General features: G+C 39.2%; 2 non-coding genes and 1 pseudogene across 2 annotated transcripts; all 3 read left to right on the forward strand.

The window, feature by feature from the left end:
- The first annotated feature begins 3,131 nt into the window (after positions 1–3,131).
- Positions 3,132–5,126, forward strand: LOC127012170 (small subunit ribosomal RNA). The gene has a single exon (XR_007765696.1). It is a non-coding gene; the product is annotated as a small subunit ribosomal RNA (ribosomal RNA).
- A 1,203-nt stretch (positions 5,127–6,329) lies between these two features.
- LOC127012159 (5.8S ribosomal RNA) lies at positions 6,330–6,508 on the forward strand. Its single transcript, XR_007765685.1, has one exon. It is a non-coding gene; the product is annotated as a 5.8S ribosomal RNA (ribosomal RNA).
- A 402-nt stretch (positions 6,509–6,910) lies between these two features.
- On the forward strand, positions 6,911–16,353 carry LOC127012199 (large subunit ribosomal RNA; annotated as a pseudogene).
- The last annotated feature ends 3,190 nt before the right edge of the window (positions 16,354–19,543 follow it).

Genomic DNA, 19,543 nt, shown 5'->3' on the forward strand with positions numbered 1-19,543 from the left:
ATAGGGAGGTGGTCGTTGGCGGACCTCTCCTCGTATTGGTCAAACTTATGATTTTGTCAATACTATATAAAACGCCAATCATATCCATATAAAAGTGAATACAGTATATGGATATGAATAAAAAACCATACATAAATAAAAAAAAATATGTATAAAAAATTATACATATATTTATATTAAGCAATCGTATGGATGTGGCTTATAGGTATAATACCTATAAGGCATAATAATGTATAATATAGCAAATATACATATAAAAGTGCATGAATTGTATAGATATGGCATATAAGTGACATATTTATGAGAATAGCTAGTAGAATTTGCCCATACACTACTAGCGAAATGAGATATTTATACCTAGTGAGGGCGGCACTAGTACTATAAATTGTGGCAAAATAAATCTTATGCAAATGCATAGGATTTTGTCAATACCGTACAAAAAACTAAGTAAAACGTATGGATATTGAAAAATAAATGGATTATATTCATAAAATACGAATATTTCTTGCATTCTCTTGTTATATGAGAGAATATCATACGGAGCGGGTAGCCCCTAGTATAGTAAGCAGTCGAATGGGAGACAGCGTGTCCAAAAACACCTATAGGGAGGTGGTCGTTGGCGGACCTCTCCTCGTATTGGTCAAACTTATGATTTTGTCAATACTATATAAAACGCCAATCATATCCATATAAAATTGAATACAGTATATGGATATGAATAAAAAACCATACAAAAATAAAAAAAAAATATGTATAAAAAATTATACATATATTTATATTAAGCAATCGTATGGATGTGGCTTATAGGTATAATACCTATAAGGCATAATAATGTATAATATAGCAAATATACATATAAAAGTGCATGAATTGTATAGATATGGCATATAAGTGACATATTTATGAGAATAGCTAGTAGAATTTCCCCATACACTACTAGCGAAATGAGATATTTATACCTAGTGAGGGCGGCACTAGTACTATAAATTGTGGCAAAATAAATCTTATGCAAATGCATAGGATTTTGTCAATACCGTACAAAAAACTAAGTAAAACGTATGGATATTGAAAAATAAATGGATTATATTCATAAAATACGAATATTTCTTGCATTCTCTTGTTATATGAGAGAATATCATACGGAGCGGGTAGCCCCTAGTATAGTAAGCAGTCGAATGGGAGACAGCGTGTCCAAAAACACCTATAGGGAGGTGGTCGTTGGCGGACCTCTCCTCGTATTGGTCAAACTTATGATTTTGTCAATACTATATAAAACGCCAATCATATCCATATAAAAGTGAATACAGTATATGGATATGAATAAAAAACCATACATAAATAAAAAAAAAATATGTATAAAAAATTATACATATATTTATATTAAGCAATCGTATGGATGTGGCTTATAGGTATAATACCTATAAGGCATAATAATGTATAATATAGCAAATATACATATAAAAGTGCATGAATTGTATAGATATGGCATATAAGTGACATATTTATGAGAATAGCTAGTAGAATTTGCCCATACACTACTAGCGAAATGAGATATTTATACCTAGTGAGGGCGGCACTAGTACTATAAATTGTGGCAAAATAAATCTTATGCAAATGCATAGGATTTTGTCAATACCATACATAAACCGTATGGATATTGAGAAGTTAATAGATTACATCTATAATATGAGAAGTATTTTAGTATTCTTATTAAATAAGAGAATACTATAAGGGTGAGTGGCAAAGAGAATTGAATATACCCGAATGGGAGACAGCGTGTCCAAAAACTACTATAGGTGGTGTGGCAAATATGAGGAAGGCAATATATCCATATAATGAAAATAAAAGTGCGTTTTCTTATTATATAAGAGAACACTATATGGGTGAGTGGCAAAGTAAATTGAATATACCCGAATGGGAGACAGCGTGTCCAAAAACTACTATAGGTGGTGTGGCAAATATGAGGAAGGCAATATATCCATATAATGAAAATAAAAGTGCGTTTTCTTATTATATAAGAGAACACTATATGGGTGAGTGGCAAAGTAAATTGAATATACCCGAATGGGAGACAGCGTGTCCAAAAACTACTATAGGTGGTGTGGCAAATATGAGGAAGGCAATATATCCATATAATGAATATAAAAGTGCGTTGTCTTATTATATAAGAGAACACTATATGGGTGAGTGGCAAAGTAAATTGAATATACCCGAATGGGAGACAGCGTGTCCAAAAACTACTATAGGATGGTCAATGGGCCGGCCGTCTGCTATTGACATATGTCAGTAGAGAAGATATTATCCGTCAAATTTGTTTCTTTATTCATTTATTTGAATACGAGACTTGGCTCCGCGGTTAATATTTTAAGCCCAAAGATAATAACGTTGAAACAAAGGCCAAGTTTCTATTGTACATAGAATAACAAATTGTTTCCGAATTTTATCGTTAATTTTAGGAGGTAGGCTAACATGATTTATATTATATGTGTATTATTAAATAATAATAGTACATAAAAGTCTACCAAAGAAATATAAAAATGTAATTATGAATACATTTTCAATATTAATATCAACTTATATTGTTGATAATAAAAAATAGCTATTAAGAGAGTTATTTAAGAAATTATATAATATATAATAAAGAGTATATATATAAATAATATATAAGTATATATTATTTAAGAAATAAATATAGTAGTAATAATTATATATATACACTCGGTTCTATTTTATATATTACCAGAGACTTATATGGATATATATAGATAAATTTTAAATTTATCGTCAAAATACAAATGATTAACTCAATATCTTATATTGGTTAAACAAAAATTGTACATGTGTGGATACAATATATTATGTATGTCGAACAAAAATGATATTTTAGAATGAAATGTGCATATATAAAGAAAATATATGAAAAATAAATATTGTGTTTATAAAGAATATGATTCTTTTTGACATCAATAAAAACTTGTTATTATTAGTGGCGAAACAAGTATAAATTGGAAAACAAACGTATACGAATGCTATATAAAAATGGCCGTATTCGATAGAAATAAAATCTATAACAACATATATATTGCTAATTTCTATTCAAAAAATATGAATGAAATATGAATAAAAACATTATTCTGGTTGATCCTGCCAGTAGTTATATGCTTGTCTCAAAGATTAAGCCATGCATGTCTAAGTACACACGAATTAAAAGTGAAACCGCAAAAGGCTCATTATATCAGTTATGGTTCCTTAGATCGTTAACAGTTACTTGGATAACTGTGGTAATTCTAGAGCTAATACATGCAATTAAAACATGAACCTTATGGAACATGTGCTTTTATTAGGCTAAAACCAAGCGATCGCAAGATCGTTATATTGGTTGAACTCTAGATAACATGCAGATCGTATGGTCTTGTACCGACGACAGATCTTTCAAATGTCTGCCCTATCAACTTTTGATGGTAGTATCTAGGACTACCATGGTTGCAACGGGTAACGGGGAATCAGGGTTCGATTCCGGAGAGGGAGCCTGAGAAACGGCTACCACATCTAAGGAAGGCAGCAGGCGCGTAAATTACCCACTCCCAGCTCGGGGAGGTAGTGACGAAAAATAACAATACAGGACTCATATCCGAGGCCCTGTAATTGGAATGAGTACACTTTAAATCCTTTAACAAGGACCAATTGGAGGGCAAGTCTGGTGCCAGCAGCCGCGGTAATTCCAGCTCCAATAGCGTATATTAAAGTTGTTGCGGTTAAAACGTTCGTAGTTGAACTTGTGCTTCATACGGGTAGTACAACTTACAATTGTGGTTAGTACTATACCTTTATGTATGTAAGCGTATTACCGGTGGAGTTCTTACATGTGCTTAGATACTTGTATTTTTTCATATGTTCCTCCTATTTAAAAACCTGCATTAGTGCTCTTAAACGAGTGTTATTGTGGGCCGGTACAATTACTTTGAACAAATTAGAGTGCTTAAAGCAGGCTTCAAATGCCTGAATATTCTGTGCATGGGATAATGAAATAAGACCTCTGTTCTGCTTTCATTGGTTTTCAGATCAAGAGGTAATGATTAATAGAAGCAGTTTGGGGGCATTAGTATTACGACGCGAGAGGTGAAATTCTTGGACCGTCGTAAGACTAACTTAAGCGAAAGCATTTGCCAAAGATGTTTTCATTAATCAAGAACGAAAGTTAGAGGTTCGAAGGCGATCAGATACCGCCCTAGTTCTAACCATAAACGATGCCAGCTAGCAATTGGGTGTAGCTACTTTTATGGCTCTCTCAGTCGCTTCCCGGGAAACCAAAGCTTTTGGGCTCCGGGGGAAGTATGGTTGCAAAGCTGAAACTTAAAGGAATTGACGGAAGGGCACCACCAGGAGTGGAGCCTGCGGCTTAATTTGACTCAACACGGGAAAACTTACCAGGTCCGAACATAAGTGTGTAAGACAGATTGATAGCTCTTTCTCGAATCTATGGGTGGTGGTGCATGGCCGTTCTTAGTTCGTGGAGTGATTTGTCTGGTTAATTCCGATAACGAACGAGACTCAAATATATTAAATAGATATCTTCAGGATTATGGTGTTGAAGCTTATATAGCCTTCATTCATGGTGGCAGTAAAATGTTTATTGTGTTTGAATGTGTTTATATAAGTGGAGCCGTACCTGTTGGTTTGTCCCATTATAAGGACACTAGCTTCTTAAATGGACAAATTGCGTCTAGCAATAATGAGATTGAGCAATAACAGGTCTGTGATGCCCTTAGATGTCCTGGGCTGCACGCGCGCTACAATGAAAGTATCAACGTGTATTTCCTAGACCGAGAGGTCCGGGTAAACCGCTGAACCACTTTCATGCTTGGGATTGTGAACTGAAACTGTTCACATGAACTTGGAATTCCCAGTAAGTGTGAGTCATTAACTCGCATTGATTACGTCCCTGCCCTTTGTACACACCGCCCGTCGCTACTACCGATTGAATTATTTAGTGAGGTCTCCGGACGTGATCACTGTGACGCCTTGCGTGTTACGGTTGTTTCGCAAAAGTTGACCGAACTTGATTATTTAGAGGAAGTAAAAGTCGTAACAAGGTTTCCGTAGGTGAACCTGCGGAAGGATCATTAATGTTTTAATATCCTTACCGTTAATAAAATATTTGTTTATATTATAATAAATACATTATAGTATTACAAATAAAATATGAATTGCCAAAATGTATATGAGATCTATTATAGATCAAATGAAATTTCGAACAAGCAAATCGAAATAATGCAAATATTAAAATTATATATTGTATTTAATACATATGAGAGAAATTAATAAGCAGCCAAAGCAAACAAATAAAAATTCGAACAAGCAAATCGAATTATTAAAATAATAATATTAAATTATTATTGTATATCCTTACCGTTAATAAAATATTTGTTTATATTATAATAAATACATTATAATAATACAAATAAAATATGAATTGCCAAAATGTATATGAGATCTAATATAGATCAAATAAAATTTCGAACAAGCAAATCGAAATAATGCAAATATTAAAATTATATATTGTATTTAATACATATGAGAGAAATAATAAGCAGCCAAAGCAAACAAATAAAAATTCGAACAAGCAAATCGAATTATTAAAATAATAATATTAAATTATTATTGTATATCCTTACCGTTAATAAAATATTTGTTTATATTATAATAAATACATTATAGTAATACAAATAAAATATGAATTGCCAAAATGTATATGATCTAATATAGATCAAATGAAATTTCGAACAAGCAAATCGAAATAATGCAAATATTAAAATTATATATTGTATTTAATACATATGAGAGAAATAATAAGCAGCCAAAACAAACAAATAAAAATTCGAACAAGCAAATCGAATTATTAAAATAATAATATTAAATTATTATTGTATATAAACACAATTAAAATACTGTGTGTATATGGACCATAATATACACGCGTTGCGATATGTATTGTTCATCTCAGTTATGCGCATACATTGGATAATGCAACAACCTAAAATGTACAATGTTGTACCTGGTTTTATACAGGTTAATGTTTTATATAAATTTCAATTTATATCGCTAAAAAAGTATTAATATATATATATATATATTTATTTACAATAAATGCAATTTAAAAAGAAATACTTTGATATATATTGGTTATATAAAACTAAGACATTTCGCAGCATTCGTTTTAGGTATAAAAATAAATTTATTGAAGGAATTGATATATGCCAGTAAAATGGTGTATTTTTAATTTCTTTCAATAAAAACATATTTGACAAAATTAAGAAACCAATTTATAAAACTCTAAGCGGTGGATCACTCGGCTCATGGGTCGATGAAGAACGCAGCAAACTGTGCGTCATCGTGTGAACTGCAGGACACATGAACATCGACATTTTGAACGCATATCGCAGTCCATGCTGTTATGTACTTTAATTAATTTTATAGTGCTGCTTGGACTACATATGGTTGAGGGTTGTAAGACTATGCTAATTAAGTTGCTTATACAAATTTTATAATGAAATTTTATAAGCATATGGTATATTATTGGATAATAATAATTTAATTATTTTATTCATAATATTAAAAAATATATGAAAAACATTATCTCACATTAGTAAATAATTTGAATGTGAAAAACGAAGAGAAATATTTTCTTTTTCAATCAAATGATACTGAGAAATGTCTAGCATAAAAATTTATCTAGAATTGTCTCTTATTAATGATTAGAAAATAGAAAACCGTTGACAATATTATTGTTCTTCGTTGATTCGTTAAATCAAACAAATGCCATTTATATACAGATATTATTAATATAACGAATTTAATAAAATGTTTTATCATTATATATAAAGAATTAATTGCATATAAAAGTTATACACAACCTCAACTCATATGGGACTACCCCCTGAATTTAAGCATATTAATTAGGGGAGGAAAAGAAACTAACAAGGATTTTCTTAGTAGCGGCGAGCGAAAAGAAATCAGTTCAGCACTAAGTCACTTTGTCTATATGGCAAATGTGAGATGCAGTGTATGGAGCGTCAATATTCTAGTATGAGAAATTAACGATTTAAGTCCTTCTTAAATGAGGCCATTTACCCATAGAGGGTGCCAGGCCCGTATAACGTTAATGATTACTAGATGATGTTTCCAAAGAGTCGTGTTGCTTGATAGTGCAGCACTAAGTGGGTGGTAAACTCCATCTAAAACTAAATATAACCATGAGACCGATAGTAAACAAGTACCGTGAGGGAAAGTTGAAAAGAACTCTGAATAGAGAGTTAAACAGTACGTGAAACTGCTTAGAGGTTAAGCCCGATGAACCTGAATATCCGTTATGGAAAATTCATCATTAGAATTGTAATATTTAAACAATATTATGATAATAGTGTGCATTTTTTCCATATAAGGACATTGTAATCTATTAGCATACCAAATTTATCATAAAATATAACTTATAGTTTATTCAAATTAATTTGCTTGCATTTTAACACAGAATAAATGTTATTAATTTGATAAAGTGCTGATAGATTTATATGAATACAGTGCGTTAATTTTTCGGAATTATATAATGGCATAATTATCATTGATTTTTGTGTTTATTATATGCACTTGTAGGATTAACAATGCGAAAGATTCAGGATACCTTCGGGACCCGTCTTGAAACACGGACCAAGGAGTCTAACATATGTGCAAGTTATTGGGATATAAACCTAATAGCGTAATTAACTTGACTAATAATGGGATTAGTTTTTTAACTATTTATAGCTAATTAACACAATCCCGGGGCGTTCTATATAGTTATGTATAATGATATTTATATTATTTATGCCTCTAACTGGAACGTACCTTGAGCATATATGCTGTGACCCGAAAGATGGTGAACTATACTTGATCAGGTTGAAGTCAGGGGAAACCCTGATGGAAGACCGAAACAGTTCTGACGTGCAAATCGATTGTCAGAATTGAGTATAGGGGCGAAAGACCAATCGAACCATCTAGTAGCTGGTTCCTTCCGAAGTTTCCCTCAGGATAGCTGGTGCATTTTAATATTATATAAAATAATCTTATCTGGTAAAGCGAATGATTAGAGGCCTTAGGGTCGAAACGATCTTAACCTATTCTCAAACTTTAAATGGGTAAGAACCTTAACTTTCTTGATATGAAGTTCAAGGTTATGATATAATGTGCCCAGTGGGCCACTTTTGGTAAGCAGAACTGGCGCTGTGGGATGAACCAAACGTAATGTTACGGTGCCCAAATTAACAACTCATGCAGATACCATGAAAGGCGTTGGTTGCTTAAAACAGCAGGACGGTGATCATGGAAGTCGAAATCCGCTAAGGAGTGTGTAACAACTCACCTGCCGAAGCAACTAGCCCTTAAAATGGATGGCGCTTAAGTTGTATACCTATACATTACCGCTAAAGTAGATGATTTATATTACTTGTAATATAAATTTTGAAACTTTAGTGAGTAGGAAGGTACAATGGTATGCGTAGAAGTGTTTGGCGTAAGCCTGCATGGAGCTGCCATTGGTACAGATCTTGGTGGTAGTAGCAAATAATCGAATGAGACCTTGGAGGACTGAAGTGGAGAAGGGTTTCGTGTGAACAGTGGTTGATCACGAGTTAGTCGGTCCTAAGTTCAAGGCGAAAGCCGAAAATTTTCAAGTAAAATACAAATGCCAAACAAATATATATATTATATAAAATCTAGCTAAATTAATATACTTGAATAATTTTGAACGAAAGGGAATACGGTTCCAATTCCGTAACCTGTTGAGTATCCGTTTGTTATTAAATATGGGCCTCGTGCTCATCCTGGCAACAGGAACGACCATAAAGAAGCCGTCGAGAGATATCGGAAGAGTTTTCTTTTCTGTTTTATAGCCGTACTACCATGGAAGTCTTTCGCAGAGAGATATGGTAGATGGGCTAGAAGAGCATGACATATACTGTTGTGTCGATATTTTCTCCTCGGACCTTGAAAATTTATGGTGGGGACACGCAAACTTCTCAACAGGCCGTACCAATATCCGCAGCTGGTCTCCAAGGTGAAGAGTCTCTAGTCGATAGAATAATGTAGGTAAGGGAAGTCGGCAAATTAGATCCGTAACTTCGGGATAAGGATTGGCTCTGAAGATTGAGATAGTCGGGCTTGATTGGGAAACAATAACATGGTTTATGTGCTCGTTCTGGGTAAATAGAGTTTCTAGCATTTATGTTAGTTACTTGTTCCCCGGATAGTTTAGTTACGTAGCCAATTGTGGAACTTTCTTGCTAAAATTTTTAAGAATACTAATTGGGTTAAACCAATTAGTTCTTATTAATTATAACGATTATCAATTAACAATCAATTCAGAACTGGCACGGACTTGGGGAATCCGACTGTCTAATTAAAACAAAGCATTGTGATGGCCCTAGCGGGTGTTGACACAATGTGATTTCTGCCCAGTGCTCTGAATGTCAAAGTGAAGAAATTCAAGTAAGCGCGGGTCAACGGCGGGAGTAACTATGACTCTCTTAAGGTAGCCAAATGCCTCGTCATCTAATTAGTGACGCGCATGAATGGATTAACGAGATTCCTACTGTCCCTATCTACTCGTCGGTGTTAGATTGCTCGTGCGAACAGACGTGTTTTCCGTACGCTCCGCGAGTGTAGCCAATATTGACTGATAGAGACCAGATACGAAGCTAGAAACAGCACGAAAATTCGTGTTTTGTGCCTGCGAACCCAGTGCGCGTGTTTTCCCTGTGTAAAAGTGGTGAAACCGGGTGAAATTGGGTTTTTCCCATTGGAAATTTTCCATTGCGCCACGTGTGTCACGAGAGAGGCGCTCTCTTGAGAGAGGCGTTAGGCTTATTTAGGCACATTTTGCCTAAAACAGCTGTGCGGTTTGTGTCATCGCTAAACTTTTATCAGCTGATCAGCTGATAGAGCTTTCCGACCAGCTGATAATAAAGGGGTAAGTCCTTGGTGGAAAAGCTTTTGGGTTGGAACTGCCGATAACCGGCGGATGGCGCCACCCAAAATGGATGTTGGAGATTCTGGCAGTGAGAGTGCTAGTAGTAGGGGAAGCAGTGGGGGCAGAGGACGACCCAGAGGTAAGCGCAATAAAGCGCCGCTGAGGGACGCCTCTAGGTGCAAGTTGATGGCACTGGATGCAACTGCCGCTGACACTGCGACAGCCCCTGCCGCTGCCGCTGCCGCTGCCGCTGCCCCTGCTGCTGCCGCTGCCGCTGCCCCTGTCGCTGCCCTTGCCGCAGCCCCTGCCGCTCCCGCAGCCCCCGCCGCTGCTGCATCCTCTGCTGAACACGAGAAGACCTTCGTTGCACCAGCCAGTCCTCTAAAATCCTTCTCGGATAGGGAGTGGAGAGGTAATGGTGCCGTCGCTGCCGAGATGGGGGACATCCGATCGGAGATCGGTAGGATGTTCATGGTCTCCTATGCCAACCCGGCCACAAATGTGAAGGTGCAGTCCGTAGCCAACCGCTACGAGGAGGTTGTTGCAGCCCTCCTTATACGGATTGGAGTGCTTGAGGACCGCCTTAAGAAGCAGGCACCGGTTGCCTCGGCCGTCTCATACGCAGCCGCCGCTGCTAGAGGCGCGCACCTTATCGCCTCACCTGCTGCCCCTGTCGCCCCCTATGCCCCTGTAGCCGCACCGCGGAAAATCCGGGAGACCTGGTCGGCAGTCGTTGCATGTGATGATCCGGCCTTATCAGGGAGGCAAATTGCGGACAAGGTCCGCAAAGAGGTAGCGCCTGCTTTGGGCGTCAGAGTGCATGAGGTGCGAGAGTTGAAGCGGGGCGGCGCGATTATTCGCACGCCATCGCAGGCGGAGATGTCGAAAATCGTTGCCTCCGCAAAATTCGCTGAGGTGGGCCTTAAGGTGTCCAAAAACACTGCCGCAAAACCCAGGGTGACGGTACAGGATGTGGACACCACTGTGACGCCGGATGAGTTCATGATGGAGTTAAAAGAGAAAAACTTCGAGGAGATGTCGCTGAAGGAGTTCCAGAAGGCGGTAGTCCTGGCGACCAAGCCCTGGTCAGCAGCTAACAGCGCCACTATAAACGTGACGCTGGAAGTAGATGATCAGGCGTTGGCCGTTCTCGAAAGCGGGAGGGTGTATATCAAGTGGTTCTCTTACCGCTGCCGCTCTCAAGTGCGCACCTATGCGTGCCACCGATGCCTTGGTTTTGACCACAAAGTCAGCGAGTGTCGGTACGCTAGAGAAAACCAGGTCTGCCGCCAGTGCGGACAGAACGACCACGTCGCGGCGAAGTGCAAAAATGCGGTGGACTGCCGTAACTGCCGCCATAAAGGGCTACCCTCGGGGCACTATATGCTCTCGGGTGGATGCCCGATATATAGCGCTGTGCTAGCCAGGGTGCAAGCTAGACATTAACATGTTCAGCTTCATCCAAGCGAATTGTGGTCGAGGCCGTTGCGCTGTCATCGAGATTGCAAAGCGGATGAGAGATGCTGGCCACCTGTTCGCACTCATTCAGGAGCCCTATGTGGACGCAGGCAAGCGTCTCACTGGACTCCCTGGAGGCATGAGAATCTTCGCTGACAAAAGGAAGAAAGCTGCCATCATCGTGGACGACCCGTCTGCCATCTGCATGCCCATCGAGACATTGACGACGGATTATGGAGTGTGCGTGAGTGTCACAGGAAAATACGGCACCATTTTTCTGTCCTCCGTATACTGCCAGTACTCAGCTGCCCTGCAGCCCTACACTGACTACCTGGATACGGTTCTGCTGCTAGCCAGCAGGACACCGACAATCCTCGGACTTGATGCGAATGCGGTTTCCCCGATGTGGTTCAGCAAAACTCCAGCTAACTCTGGAGACCGTCTGAATCGCGAACGGGGACAGCACATGGACGAGTGGATCATCGCAAGCGGTGTCTGTGTGCTTAATACGGCCAGCCAGGTGTTCACGTTCGATAATCACCGCTCCAGAAGTGATATCGACGTGACCTTCACCAACGAAGCAGCGCGTGTGTGGGCAACATACGAATGGAGAGTTGACTTCTGGGAGCTGAGTGACCACAACATCATCACTGTTGAGGTTACTCCAGATCCAAGCAGTACCGTTGAGAGCCTAGCTCCGGTACCGCAATGGAGGCTCTCCAATGCAAGTTGGCGAAGATTCAGAGTAGAACTAAGGGATGTAGCTGAATGTCTCGAGGAACTGGAGGAATCGCCGTTGGATGATCATGTGTCAGCCCTTCGCTCCATCGTACATGAAGTGTGCGACAGGGTAATAGGGCGCAGGATACCTGCAGCAAGGGGAAACGTAATATGGTGGAATCCTGAACTGAGTACCAAGCGCCAAGAGGTCAGGAGACTGAGGCGCAGGCTGCAGGCAGCTCGTCGGAGTGGCACCGGCGATGTTGAGCGACTTGCCGCTGGATTAAGGCTTGCCTCAGGCCAGTATAAGAAGCTTATCCTGATGACAAAGGAACAAAACTGGCGGGACTTCGTGGGACGGCACAAGGATGATCCATGGGGGCACGCCTACCGAATATGCCGAGGCCGGAAAAAGACAACCGATCTTGGATGTCTTAGGTCGAACGGCGCGCTACTTACGACATGGCACGACTGCGCAGATATACTCCTCCGCAACTTCTTCCCTGTTGCGGAATCCACAGTGCGTGAGGGTATAACTCCTGCTGCTCCACCGACCCTCGAAGCCTTCGAGGTGGCAACCAGCGTCGCGAAGCTGAGAAGCCGGCGATCGCCGGGAATGGACGGCATCACGGGTGGGATCGTCAAGGAGGTATGGCGTGCTATCCCTCAGCACCTGACGAAGTTGTACTCTCGATGCCTCTCGGAAGGATATTTTCCTGCCGAGTGGAAACACCCGAGAGTGATACCGCTGGTAAAGGGGCCAGATAAGGACAGGAGCGATCCTGCCTCTTATCGTGGCATATGCCTTTTGCCAGTGTTCGGAAAGGTGCTGGAAGGGATCATGGTGAATCGACTGAAGGATGTGCTACCGGATGGCTGCAGATGGCAATTTGGATTTCGGCCTGGACGCTGCGTTGAGGATGCGTGGATGCACGCTAAAAACACCGTTTCCACCAGCCGCGAGAGGAGGGTGCTGGGAATCTTTGTTGATTTCAAGGGTGCCTTCGACAATGTTGAGTGGAACGCGGTGCTGGATCGGCTTATCGACGTCGGCTGTCGAGAGATAGACTTGTGGAAAAGTTATTTCTCCGGTCGAAGTGCCAGTATCATCAGCAGTTACGAAGCGGCCACAGTGTCGGTTACACGGGGCTGCCCGCAAGGGTCCGTCAGTGGTCCATTTATTTGGAACCTACTGATGGATGTGCTGCTTCAGCGCCTGGAGCCACATTGTGCTCTGAGCGCGTTTGCAGATGACTTGCTACTTTTCGTCGATGGGAATTCCCGTGCCGATCTGGAGCGAAAGGGTGAGCAGTTGATGGACATCGTGGGAGCCTGGGGAGCTGAGGTTGGAGTGAGTGTGTCAACCAGCAAGACGGCAATCATGTTGCTGAAAGGGAATCTTTCAGACACTAGGAGACCGACGGTACGGTTTGCTGGAGCAAGCCTGCCATACGTCACCAAATGCCGGTACCTTGGCATCTTAGTCGGCGAGCGGATGAGCTTTCTCCCGCATATCTCTGCTCTCAGAGATCGGCTGGCTGGAGTTGCCGGAGGGCTAGCACGGGTGCTCCGAGTCGATTGGGGGCTCAGCTCCCGTGCTAAGAGGACGATATACAGCGGACTCATGGTCCCCTGTGCACTCTTCGGTGCCTCGGTCTGGTACAAGGCGGCGAGCAAGGGCAAGTCCTTAAGACTCCTCACCTCGTGCCAGAGGACCATCCTATTAGGATGCCTACCGGTATGCCGCACAGTGTCCACGGTGGCACTGCAGGTGCTTGCTGGTGCTCCTCCAATGGATTTAGATGCTCACAGGATGGCAGTGAAGTTTAAGCTCAGAAAGCACGTTCCCCTGGACGAGAGCGACTGGCTCTATGGACAGGACTTGTCTGTGTTGGACTGGAAATCCAAGATGGCTCTGCTAGACGAATGTCTGCTAAATGAGTGGCAACTCAGATGGGACCAAGCGGCTCACGGTTTTGTGACTCGCCAGTTTTTCCCAGAGGCAGCGTTCGTCTACAAGAGGAAGGACTTTGTCTTCACCTTAAGAGCCGGATTCTTGCTGACAGGACACGGGTCGTTCAACGCTTTCCTCCATGGTAGAACCCTCAGCACCACAACCGCATGCTCATGTGGAGAGGAGAGTGAGGACTGGCTTCACGTACTATGTGAGTGCCGCCTCTATAGCGATTTGCGTGACTTGGATGCCCTTGGCATTGTTCGAGTCCAAGAAAGATGGAACGTCGCAGGAGTAGTCGAGACCCCAGAACGGATGCGTCTCCTAGGAGCTTTTGCTGATGCTGCCTTCTCGAGGCGTAGGATGGAAGCGACGAGGGATGAACCGCAGGCGCCGGGACAATAGTCCCAAAACTCCCTTGCCGTGTGGCAACGGCGAAGAATACTGCCACAGCTTGTCATTGCTTGTCGTAGGAGGCGACTAATATGACATGGTTGCCCCATCCGAGCTTGTCGGAGCTGAAGGGGTGAGGCCCACCGAGCCTGAAATTTCGGTGCCACGGGTTGAGTGGTTCTCCAAGGCTACTCATTGAGGTCGGCCCCCTAGTGGGAGTTTCGTGGTGGCTGTGGTTGACACCTATATCGCGGGTAGAGTCCCCGGGCTCGACGTGGATGTTGCGTTAATACAACTCGGGTGCTGCGACCCAAAGAACAGTAGAGATTTTAGATAGATCTCGCCCCTATGCAAGGGGGAGTGCTTGCCCGACAAGCAAGTACTTAAATTGCTACTGGGGTGGTTGCTATGTACATAGCTATAGCTTCTAGTCCAGGGCGTTGGTTTGGCGCTTAACCCAGACCCTTGCATTATATACTCCCTTGTGGGTATATTAGAATGCCGTGGCTGTAATCCCTTCAGTGCGGAACACGTCACGTTAAATAAGTTCGGAGGGATCCGAGACACACCTGTCCCTATCTACTATCTAGCGAAACCACAGCCAAGGGAACGGGCTTGGAATAATTAGCGGGGAAAGAAGACCCTTTTGAGCTTGACTCTAATCTGGCAGTGTAAGGAGACATAAGAGGTGTAGAATAAGTGGGAGATATTAGACCTCGGTTTGGTATCGCCAATGAAATACCACTACTCTTATTGTTTCCTTACTTACTTGATTAAATGGAACGTGTATCATTTCCTAGCCATTATACGGATATATTTATTATATCTTATGGTATTGGGTTTTGATGCAAGCTTCTTGATCAAAGTATCACGAGTTTGTTATATAATCGCAAACAAATTCTTTAATAAAACGGTGCATTTATGTATTTTTGATTTGAAAATTTGGTATAACTCCAATTACTCAGGTATGATCCAATTCAAGGACATTGCCAGGTAGGGAGTTTGACTGGGGCGGTACATCTCTCAAATAATAACGGAGGTGTCCCAAGGCCAGCTCAGTGCGGACAGAAACCACACATAGAGCAAAAGGGCAAATGCTGACTTGATCTCGGTGTTCAGTACACACAGGGACAGCAAAAGCTCGGCCTATCGATCCTTTTGGTTTAAAGAGTTTTTAACAAGAGGTGTCAGAAAAGTTACCATAGGGATAACTGGCTTGTGGCGGCCAAGCGTTCATAGCGACGTCGCTTTTTGATCCTTCGATGTCGGCTCTTCCTATCATTGTGAAGCAAAATTCACCAAGCGTTGGATTGTTCACCCATGCAAGGGAACGTGAGCTGGGTTTAGACCGTCGTGAGACAGGTTAGTTTTACCCTACTAATGACAAAACGTTGTTGCGACAGCATTCCTGCGTAGTACGAGAGGAACCGCAGGTACGGACCAATGGCACAATACTTGTTCGAGCGAACAGTGGTATGACGCTACGTCCGTTGGATTATGCCTGAACGCCTCTAAGGTCGTATCCGTGCTGGACTGCAATGATAAATAAGGGGCAATTTGCATTGTATGGCTTCTAAACCATTTAAAGTTTATAATTTACTTTTTAAACGACAATGGATGTGATGCCAATGTAATTTGTAACATAGTAAATTGGGAGGATCTTTGATCACCTGATGCCGCGCTAGTTACATATAAAAGCATTATTTAATACAATGACAAAGCCTAGAATCAATTGTAAACGACTTTTGTAACAGGCAAGGTGTTGTAAGTGGTTGAGCAGCTGCCATACTGCGATCCACTGAAGCTTATCCTTTGCTTGATGATTCGATAATAAAATTGCATAATTTATTTGTTGTGTTGAACTTCTTATATAAAGTTCAACCAACAATCTATTTGTATGCATTGATTGTTTGCTTGGCTTTGTGGCGAATTTTTAATCCTTTATATATTACATTCCTAAGGTCTAGATTTTCAAGTAAGAGACCAATTTGATTAACATATCAATATAAGTACAACTCGACCATCTAATAATAACAATATGAATCGTCATCTTATTAGTGACGCGAAGATTGGCAAACATATAATATAAAAATATTCCTAAGGTCTAGATTTTCAAGTAAGAGACCAATTTGATTAACATATCAATATAAGTACAACTCGACCATCTAATAATAACAATATGAATCGTCATCTTATTAGTGACGCGAAGATTGGCAAACATATAATATAAAAATATTCCTAAGGTCTAGATTTTCAAGTAAGAGACCAATTTGATTAACATATCAATATAAGTACAACTCGACCATCTAATAATAACAATATGAATCGTCATCTTATTAGTGACGCGAAGATTGGCAAACATATAATATAAAAATATTCCTAAGGTCTAGATTTTCAAGTAAGAGACCAATTTGATTAACATATCAATATAAGTACAACTCGACCATCTAATAATAATATGAATCGTCATCTTATTAGTGACGCGAAGATTGGCAAACATATAATATAAAAATATTCCTAAGGTCTAGATTTTCAAGTAAGAGACCAATTTGATTAACATATCAATATAAGTACAACTCGACCATCTAATAATAATATGAATCGTCATCTTATTAGTGACGCGAAGATTGGCAAACATATAATATAAAAATATTCCTAAGGTCTAGATTTTCAAGTAAGAGACCAATTTGATTAACATATCAATATAAGTACAACTCGACCATCTAATAATAACAATATGAATCGTCATCTTTTTAGTGACGCGAAGATTGGCAAACATATAATATAAAAATATTCCTAAGGTCTAGAATCTTAAGCAATAGACCAATTCAACTAAGAGTTGACATATAAAAATATGTTCCTTTTAATGTTAGCAAAATTTTATCGTCACATACTGTTAGTGACGCGAACGTTTTTTTCTCCATGTTTATATGAATGTTTATTCAAAGGTAGAAAGGCAGGATCGTTATTTTATAAGTGAAGCGATAAAAAAATATTATGCAATAGGACATCTATTTATAAATATTTTTAAGTCTTAGAAATTCAAGTAAAGAGATTCAAGAAATTCATTCAACTTAGAGCGCACATATAATTAAAACTATTCCTGAGGTTTAGAAACCAAATTAAATAAAGAGGACATATAAACGTATGTGGTATTTTGATGGTAGTAAAAATGTATCGCGATATTATTAGTGACGCGACCAATTTTTATACTCTTTGCTCCATGTGCAAATATATCTAGTGTTTAGATAGTCAATTAAAAATGACAATTTTAACTAAAAGACTTAAAAAAGTGTTTGTCAAACTTATAATTTTGTCAATACTATATAAAACGCCAATCATATCCTTATAAAAGTAAATACGGTATATGGTTATAAATACAAAACCATATATAAATAAAAAAATGAAATCGTATGTATATGGCTTATAGGTATAATACCTATAAGGCATAATAATGTATAATATTAGCAAATATACATATAAAAGTGCATAAATTGTATAGATATGGCATAAAGAAGGCATTTATGAGAATAGCTAGTAGAATTTGCCCATACACTACTAGCGAAATGAGATATTTATACCTAGTGAGGGCGGCACTAGTACTATAAATTGTGGCAAAATAAATCTTATGCAAATGCATAGGATTTTGTCAATACCGTACAAAAAACTAAGTAAAACGTATGGATATTGAAAAATAAATGGATTATATTCATAAAATACGAATATTTCTTGCATTCTCTTGTTATACGAGAGAATATCATACGGAGCGGGCAGCCCCTAGTATAGTAAGCAGTCGAATGGGAGACAGCGTGTCCAAAAACACCTATAGGGAGGTGGTCGTTGGCGGACCTCTCCTCGTATTGGTCAAACTTATGATTTTGTCAATACTATATAAAACGCCAATCATATCCATATAAAAGTGAATACAGTATATGGATATGAATAAAAAACCATACATAAATAAAAAAAAATATGTATAAAAAATTATACATATATTTATATTAAGCAATCGTATGGATGTGGCTTATAGGTATAATACCTATAAGGCATAATAATGTATAATATAGCAAATATACATATAAAAGTGCATGAATTGTATAGATATGGCATATAAGTGACATATTTATGAGAATAGCTAGTAGAATTTGCCCATACACTACTAGCGAAATGAGATATTTATACCTAGTGAGGGCGGCACTAGTACTATAAATTGTGGCAAAATAAATCTTATGCAAATGCATAGGATTTTGTCAATACCGTACAAAAAACTAAGTAAAACGTATGGATATTGAAAAATAAATGGATTATATTCATAAAATACGAATATTTCTTGCATTCTCTTGTTATATGAGAGAATATCATACGGAGCGGGTAGCCCCTAGTATAGTAAGCAGTCGAATGGGAGACAGCGTGTCCAAAAACACCTATAGGGAGGTGGTCGTTGGCGGACCTCTCCTCGTATTGGTCAAACTTATGATTTTGTCAATACTATATAAAACGCCAATCATATCCATATAAAAGTGAATACAGTATATGGATATGAATAAAAAACCATACATAAATAAAAAAAAATATGTATAAAAAATTATACATATATTTATATTAAGCAATCGTATGGATGTGGCTTATAGGTATAATACCTATAAGGCATAATAATGTATAATATAGCAAATATACATATAAAAGTGCATGAATTGTATAGATATGGCATATAAGTGACATATTTATGAGAATAGCTAGTAGAATTTGCCCATACACTACTAGCGAAATGAGATATTTATACCTAGTGAGGGCGGCACTAGTACTATAAATTGTGGCAAAATAAATCTTATGCAAATGCATAGGATTTTGTCAATACCGTACAAAAAACTAAGTAAAACGTATGGATATTGAAAAATAAATGGATTATATTCATAAAATACGAATATTTCTTGCATTCTCTTGTTATATGAGAGAATATCATACGGAGCGGGTAGCCCCTAGTATAGTAAGCAGTCGAATGGGAGACAGCGTGTCCA

Source organism: Drosophila biarmipes, unplaced genomic scaffold, assembly GCF_025231255.1.
Source record: "Drosophila biarmipes strain raj3 unplaced genomic scaffold, RU_DBia_V1.1 ptg000026l, whole genome shotgun sequence".
Taxonomy (NCBI): Eukaryota; Metazoa; Arthropoda; class Insecta; order Diptera; family Drosophilidae; genus Drosophila; species Drosophila biarmipes.